The 7,452-nt window shown below is 39.6% G+C and overlaps 1 pseudogene; it reads left to right on the forward strand.

Annotated features, from left to right (window-relative positions):
• The first annotated feature begins 4,006 nt into the window (after positions 1–4,006).
• On the forward strand, positions 4,007–5,038 carry LOC123158672 (reticulon-like protein B12; annotated as a pseudogene).
• The last annotated feature ends 2,414 nt before the right edge of the window (positions 5,039–7,452 follow it).

Genomic DNA, 7,452 nt, shown 5'->3' on the forward strand with positions numbered 1-7,452 from the left:
ACATCTCTCAGTGACCCCGGCTGAATTGGTCGTAAATCCACGACCATTTCGCTTGGAATGGCTCAAACCCTGTAATCGCCTTACACCAAATGGTCATAAAGCAAACAAGAGTGGTTCACGACCTTATTTCTACCTGATTACGACCAATATAAATGGTCATGAGGTTGTGAACGTGGATGCATTGGTACTTAAGGTGTCGCTCAAGGTGGGCTTGGGCCTCGGTGGAACGAGGCCACCTCCTTTTGAAAAAATCTATGTGCCATGTAGGCCTTGGCCCATCTAGGAAGAAATGTGGGATGCCCTCATATTACTAAAAAACATATATTCGGCCCAACGAAAATGAGAAAATAAAAATATCAACAATGTTAATCATGTATTTAATTTTTTTAAATGTTAATCATGTATTTAATTTTTTCTAACCAATATCAACAATGTTAATCATGTATACAAAAATGTACAATGTGCAAAAATATATAGACATCAAAACATATGTATGAAAAGATTATTTTGTTGCGAATATATGAAAATATGTTAATCATGTATTTGAAAAAAAATAAATATATATAAACAATATGTACAATGTGTCTTAAAAATGTAAACATGTGTTCAAAATATTAGACATCAAAATATTTATTAAAAATGTTAATGATGTAACTAAAACTATTTAATATCTATAAAAAATGTTTCTAGTGTACACAAATTTGTTCATAAAATGTGGTATAATATTCTTGAAAAATGGAGAAGGTTTTTACAACAAATATTTGTTAGGTTCTTCACAAAAAATCTCATTTTGGGATTCGAAAAATGGAAAATGAATATGCCGGAATTTTTCTTTTTCACAAGAAGTGGATCAAAAACTTTTTACAACCAACAATTTGGTCAATTGTACATTAAATTTGGCCTAGTATTTCAAAATTTTGATTGGTCCAATTTTGCAACAATTATTTGGTACGTCCTTCGCAAAAAAACCTCATTTGGGGCACTCGGAAAAAGGAAAATGAATTTTTCGTCCAAAGAAAATGAAAACTTCCTTAGTCAACATTGTTTGCCATTCCAATATGTACCCTTGTGCACAATATGAGATCATCTTAACAAACTATGCTATGAATGTCTCTATAAGATTGATCATTTGGCTTCAAAGCCATTGATCTCCACACATGATAGCTCGTTTCTGAGAACACTTTTTAAAAATAATTATTGTATTATAAGTTTATTATTTTTCCTTGTAACTTGGCCACATATAATTACACAATGCGAAGGTTTTCCAATTTTTTGATTTTTTTATGATTTTTTATTGCCCGTTTCAAAATGCGGTGAAAACGGCGGGCATGACCATTCCTAGCTAGTGGTTGAATCTTGGAAAACTTTTGGTGTTTCTCTGATTAAATAGATACTTTTGTACCTAAAGATGATTTTTTGGAAAAATAAAGAGGAAACTATGAGGTAGCTGCAGTTCAAATTTGACCCGCTTCCAATTGAACCGGCAGAAATTTGTCTTTTTCCCGAGAGGTGGATCAAAGCTTTTGACACCCAACTATTCGGTCAATTGTGCATTAAATATGTCATAATATTTCAAAATTTTGATTTGGTCCAATTTTGCAACAATTGTTCATAGGTCCTTCACAAAAAAAAACCTCATTTTGGGCACTCGGAAAAAGGAAAATGATTTTTTTGTCCAAAGAAAATGAAAACTTCCTTAGGCAACATTGTTTTCCATTCCAATATGCACCCTCGTGCACAATATGAGATCGTTTGAACAAACTATGCTATGAATGTGGCCATAAGATTGATCATTTGGCTTGAAAGTCATTGATCTCCACACATGATAGCTCGTTTCTGAGAATACTTTTTAAAAATAATTATTGTATTACAAGTTTATTATTTTTCCTGATAACTTGGCCACATATAATGACACGATGCGAAGGTTTTCCAATTTTTTGATTTTATTTGAATGTTTTATGCCCGTTTCAAACTGCGGTCAAAACGGCGGGCATGACCGTTACTAGATAGTGGTTGAATCTTGGAAAACTTTTGGTGTTTCTATGATTAAATAGATAATTTCGTACCTAAAAATGATTTTTGGGAAAAACAAAGAGGAAACTATGAGGTAGCTGCGGTTCAAATTTGACCCGCTTCCAACTAAATCGGCAGAAATTTGTCTTTTTCACGGGAGGTGGATCAAAGCTTTTGACACCCAACTATTTGGTCAATTATGCGTTAAATATGTCCTAATATTTCAGAAAATTGATTTGGTCCAATTTTGCAACAATTATTTGGTAGGTTCTTCACAAAAAAACCTCATTTTGGGCACTCGGAAAATGGAAAATGATTTTTTTGTCCAAAGAAAATGAAAACTTCCTTAGGCAACATTGTTTGCCATTCCAATATGCACCCTTGTGCACAATATTATACCATTTGAACAAACTATGCTATGAATGTGGCTATAAGATCGATCATTTGGCTTGAAAGCCATTGATCTCCACACATGAGAATACTTTTTAAAAATAATTATTGTATTACAATTTTATTATTTCTCCTGGTAACTTGGCCACATATAATGACACAATGCGAAGGTTTTCCAATTTTTTGTTTTTTTTTTGAATTTTTTATGTCCATTTCAAAATGCAGTCAAAACGGCGGGCATGACCGTTCCTAGCTAGTAGTTGAATCTTGGAAAACTTTTGGTGTTTCTCTGATTAAATAGATACTTTTGCACCTAAAAATGATTTTTGGGAAAAATAAAGAGGAAACTATGAGCCAGTTGCAGTTCAAATTTGACCCGCTTCCAACTGAATCGACAGAAATTTGTCTTTTCATGAGAGGTGGATCAAAGCTTTTGACACCCAACTATTTGGTCAGTTGTGCATTAAATATGTCCTAATATTTTATAAAATGGATTTGGTCCAATTTTGCAACAATTATTTCGTAGGTCCTTCACACAAAAAAACCTCATTTTGGGCACTCGGAAAATGGAAAATGATTTTTTTGTCCAAAGAAAGTGAAAACTTCCTTTGGCAACATTGTTTTCCATTCCAATATGCACCCTTGTTCGCAATATGAGATGATTTGAACAAACTATGCTATGAATGTGGCCATAAGATTGATCATTTGGCCTGAAAGCCATTGATCTCCACACATGATAGCTCGTTTCTGAGAACACTTTTTAAAAATAATTATTGTATTACAAGTTTATTATTTTTCCTGGTAACTTGGCGGCATATAATGACACAATGCGAAGGTTTTCAAATTTTTTAATTTTTTTAATTTTTTATGCCCGTTTCAAAATGCGGTCAAAACGGCGGGCATGACCGTTCCTAGCTAGTGGTTGAATCTTGGAAAAAATTTGGTGTTTCTCTGATTAAATAGATACTTTTGTACCTAAAATTATTTTTGGGAAAAATAAAGAGGAAACTATGAGCCAGCTGCAGTTCAAATTTGACCCGCTTCGAGTTGAATCGGCAGAAATTTGTCTTTTTCATGAGAGGTGGATCAAAGGTTTTTACACCCCAAGCGTTTGGTCAATTGTGTATTAAATATGGCCTAGTATTTTAGAAAATTGATTTGGTACAATTTTGCAACAAATACATGTTAGGTCTTTCACAAAAAAACTCATTTTGGGCACTTGAAAAATGGTAAATTGATTTTTCGTCCAAAGGAAATGAAAACTTCCTTAGGCAACATTGTTTGACATTCCAGGATGCACCCTAGACACTAGGTCACATATAATAACACAATGGAAAGTCTTTCCATGTTTTTGATTTCTTTAATTCTTTATGCCAATTTCAGAACGCGGTTAAAACCATGGGCATAACCGCTCGTAGCTGCGGGTGGAATCTTACAAAACTCGTAGTGTTCTGTGATGAAATATATACATGTGTAGCTAAAAATATTTTTTTGGAAAAAACAAAGAGCAAACTATGAAGTTGTTGTAGTTCAAATTAACCCGGTTCCTCCTGATTTGGTACAAGTTGGTTTAAATGGCCCAAAAATGCTAGAACGATCGGAAATGCATACAGGTTGGTTATCATCCATAAAATGTAGTATAACTTGAGTGAAAATTTTAGTGGTTTCATTTTGCAAAATATTATTGGTAGTTGCTTCATAAACCCCTTTGTTTTTAGCCCTTAGATACTATCTTTTAAATTACACCCATAGTCTCCAACCAATCAGGACGTCTCCCCCGGATAACCCTACCGTAGGCGGTCTGAACCGTCAAATCATCCCGGATCCAACAGCAGACTTGACCCCCTCACCGTCTTACCCAACTAGCCCTAACACAACCCGCACCACTCGTCCTCTCATCCCCCTCTCTCCTACGCACCTATAGCCGCCGCCCTCTCCCTTCCTCAGATCTCGATCCGCCGCCGCCTCCAAACCCACCCACCCCATCGACGACCCTCACCGTACACGTGGTGCTGTGGCGCCGAGGCCGGGCCGACCTAAGCGCCCTACTCCTAGCGACCGTTGTCGCCTCGTGGATCCTATTCCACGGCGCCTCCGGATACACGGCCATGTCGCTCGCCGCCGATGTGCTCTTCCTCCTCCTGGTCGTGCTGTACGCATGGTCCAGGGCCGCGCGCCTCCTCGGCCACCCCGTGCCGCCCATCCCTGACCTGCAGCCGACGGCCGACGAGCTCGCCGCGCTCATCCGCTCTGGCCTCGTCGGCATTGCCTCCGCCTTCCGCCGTGTCGTGCAGGCCCAGCCTGGCTCTGGGCGCGTCTTTGCCTGACTCGCCGCCGCTGCCCTGGTCGGCAGGCTCGCGCGCGACCTCCCCACATGGTGCTATGTAGGCACGGTGCTGCCTCCCTCCATTCTCTTTGCTCCGCTTTCTTGTCTAAATAATATTGCGTCTGTCTTCATAATTCGACGCCATGGTTGAGTTGGATCACTTCACCTCCTCTGATGGACTGATTGTTTTTGTGGTGGCAATCTAATCCCGCAGTTGTGGTGGGCGGGCTGACGATCCCAGCGATGTACCAGAGGTTGAGCATGGAGAGATACATGAGGCTGGCGTCCCTCAACCTCTACAGATACTAGCCTCCCAAGTATGTGGTAACAGTGCTGGTTTGGTCTTCCTGGACAGTATTGCGGCAGTCATTGCCTCACATATTATTTTCACGAGTTCTGTTTTTGCATGTACCATTGGTGTTTTGCATTCCAATGTCACTGAAACATATAGTTTTTCTGTTCATGGCTTATGTTCAGTAAATTTCATGAATGTATGAGTCTTTGTCCATGAAAATCCAGAGGTGTAGCATCTATCTACCAGGGCTAGTAATTATTGTTGGTTACAGGTTACCAAAGTGTTGCAGCTCATTATATATGTAGTTCTGGTAGCAGTCATAATAATATATCAAGGACAGATAAGAGATCCTATCATTTCAGAAGGTTTTGCTTGCTTGGTTGATTAGTGTTTCAGAATAGGTATATCTAATCCACGAGAACATCAAAAATGTCGTAAATGTTGGCTTGGATATTCCAGACATTTATTTCAGTTGGAATTAGAAACATCTAGCACGGTCTATTCCTGGTGCAGCTGCAGGACTGCACCTTCGTGCGTGACACCTTCAGAAACATCAGCTAGAACTACTACCCGGCGCTTGAGTGGTACAGCAAGTGGGTGTACATCGGGCTGGTGCTGGTGTCCACGACGGTGATGCTGTCCCTCATATTCTGGGTGATGCTGTCCCTCATCTTCTGGGTGATGTACGCTAGGGAGCGGCGCCACCAGGCATACAACAAGGCACACCGGGGCAACAAGCTAGCGCCTATGGGCAGGAACGCTTGATCCACGACGACAGTTTCGCGCATTCGGTCGGCATGGACAAAGTCAGTGAGGGTAGAGAGTAGACGACCGCTATGTGGTTGACTTGATTATTGCATGTTGATTGATTTTCTTTCGTTTTTGCGAATCTGATGCTTACTAGTATTTTTTTGTGTTCCTACTCAGTTGATGTACGGTTTGTGATGGAGTAGGAAGGATTGCGTACTTGTTAACTGCTTGCCTCATTCAGTTTAGTATCATCTTGCATTGTGTCTCTTATTTTGCATTGAGATTGAAATCACACGTGGTAGCTTTTTGCACCATACTCAAGTACACAAATGGTCTTGGTGCGAGGTCTTCAACAATGCTCCCATATTTGTTTGGTGATTATTTTGAATACATGTTCTTTTTCTACAGAAATATGTTGTGGTTCCTTGCTGAATAAATAAGTAACCCGTATAGATAATCATTTTAAAGTACAACTCTTGGAATTATTGTTTTCCTTGTTGTAAAATTACCTATTTGTTGTATACTTGTTGCTATCAGTTAATCATACTTTATTCCTTTTATTGAGCTGCTCCGCCACCTCCCCCGGCGTCTTCACGGGGGCACACGACGGTAGGCAGGTCATGGGTGTGATGGACCTGCTACTGCCGACTGTCTTCCTCGACCACTTCCCTGAGCTGCTCCTGCCGCTGACCCTCCTCAACTTCGCTCGTTGCCTACTGTTGCTGCGGGTGAGACAATTTCCTCGATCCGTCGCTTCTTCCTCCTGCCAACTACATATGTGATGATTCTGTAACTGCTCTAGTTTGGGTGTAGCTGTAGCTACTGTATTTTGGGTGTGATTTGATAAAAGCTATGTGGTTTGGGGTTAAGGAGATTGTGTAGCATTTGAAGTTGTAAAAGCTATGTAGTTTTACTAGTCATCAGTATTATGCTTATCAGCTTTAGAATTCCGAGACATCATGTATTTTTTCCTTTACTTATTTATAATTGTATAGCATTTGAAGCTGTAAAAGCTATGTGGTTTTACTAGTCATCAGTATTATGCTTATATTCAGCTTTAAAATTCTGAGACATCATGTATTGTTTTCCTTTGCTTATTTATAATATATATGATTTTCTTTCTTCTTTTCATGTGTTCTGCTTGCTGCTTGATCCATTCGCTCGTACCCTTGCTGGTTTGGCTTGAGTTATGATCGCACTATTTTCTTCCTAGGTTGAGACCAACGAGGCATGGCGGATCAGGGTCCTCCCCCCCTGTGGACCACACCATCCTTCCCAAGGGGAAATACCAGGCCAAGTAAGTGCTCTTTCCATCTCCACGCCCATTTCTAGAAGTTTCTGTATGCTCGTGCGGGGTTTGTGTAAAGCCCTTCTGTTTGAGTGAGATCTGAATTGCTATTGTGATGATGCAGAGTTGGTGTCTATTTCTCCATGGAGATTTGAGTTTCCTCTTTTTGTTTATTCTGTGTGTGGTGTTAGTACGATGGTCTATTTGCAAGATGGCTGTATGGATAACTCAACTTTGTTTATTCTGTGAGGGCTTGCTTGGTACCAAATGTTATGTGCTTCATTGTGCAGTGCTGATTTTGCAGCACTGATAGAACTTACAACAGTATTGCATTGTAGTGTTTTCTGCATGTTGTCGTATCACTAGTTCCATGCTACCTTCACATTTAAG

The sequence above is a fragment of the Triticum aestivum genome, chromosome 7B, assembly GCF_018294505.1.
Source record: "Triticum aestivum cultivar Chinese Spring chromosome 7B, IWGSC CS RefSeq v2.1, whole genome shotgun sequence".
NCBI lineage: Eukaryota > Viridiplantae > Streptophyta > Magnoliopsida > Poales > Poaceae > Triticum > Triticum aestivum.